The following is a 1,074-nucleotide window of genomic DNA, read 5'->3' on the forward strand; positions in this document are numbered from 1 at the left end:
CTTCACCAAAATAAACTGTTAAAAAAGGAATCTCTTTATCAATGATGCCTAGTACACTGAAGTTTGTGATACCTACAAAATCCAATTTTAAATTCCCTTTAAACATCAATACTATTCTAAATAAATACACCTATTTGCTTTGACCAAGAGGGAAGATGCTGCTCCTTGTAAGACACTCTACATGTAACGGAAACCAAGAACAATGGTACTACAACACTGACCTGAACCGAAGAGGGGAGATTACTGATAACGGGAAAGAACATCTAATGGAGATTTGAGTTTATCTAATCCTATGAATAATTCTGGATTTAAAAAATGCTTTCTCAGAATTTTGATATGCATTGGCTGAAGTAGAGAGTTTCTAGGAAGTATTTTTAAAGTATTGTGAAGGAAAATAAAATATAATGGGGAGGGATATAATTCACTGAAATTTTATTATTTACTGCTGAATAATGAAGTATTGACTATAGTTTTAAGTGAATGAGTTATATGGAATTACGTTAAATTACTTTCATGAACATAATAGCATGCACAAAGAAGCCTGGATATTAATTAAAACAGCACTCAGGTAATAGACTTTGAAGTTATGCTTTGATTACCAAGCTCTAATTTAATGACATCACAATTTCTCAAAAATTTGACAACACTAGGGTATATATTTTGAAATATAGTAAACTCTATCAATGACAGTGGACTGGTAAATGCAGTAAATACTGATTTTTAACTTCTGAAAAAAATATTTTTCTCTGATTAAAATCAAGTTTGTAATTTGGCAAACTGCTAGAAGTAGAAGAAAAACAATTAATACAAAGTTAAGGAACCTAGTAATAAGCAATTTTCATTTTACAACATCATTTCTCTACAATGGAATGTATACTATTAAACCATAATGTTGTTAAGCTAATTGAACTCTATACCACATTTTTTATTTAAATTGATTTTTATTATCACCAGAATTATTGAGGTTTGTATCAATTGCTATTAACTCTATTAATTAGATACTTATTTGAATCTAATTTAATCATTTTTATTAGGAACTATGCTAAAATATTCAAGCTATCTCTAAGAATTAAA

At 28.5% G+C, this 1,074-nt stretch overlaps 1 protein-coding gene across 1 annotated transcript in view; it reads right to left on the reverse strand.

Moving 5' to 3' along the window:
• Positions 1-1,074, reverse strand: part of LOC105812567 (protocadherin-11 X-linked) — a 49,285-nt gene that overhangs the window by 21,110 nt on the left and 27,101 nt on the right. The gene's annotated exons all lie outside the window — the stretch shown is intronic.

This window comes from Propithecus coquereli, unplaced genomic scaffold (genome assembly GCF_000956105.1).
Source record: "Propithecus coquereli isolate 6110/MARCELLA unplaced genomic scaffold, Pcoq_1.0 Scaffold255, whole genome shotgun sequence".
NCBI classification, from domain to species: domain Eukaryota; kingdom Metazoa; phylum Chordata; class Mammalia; order Primates; family Indriidae; genus Propithecus; species Propithecus coquereli.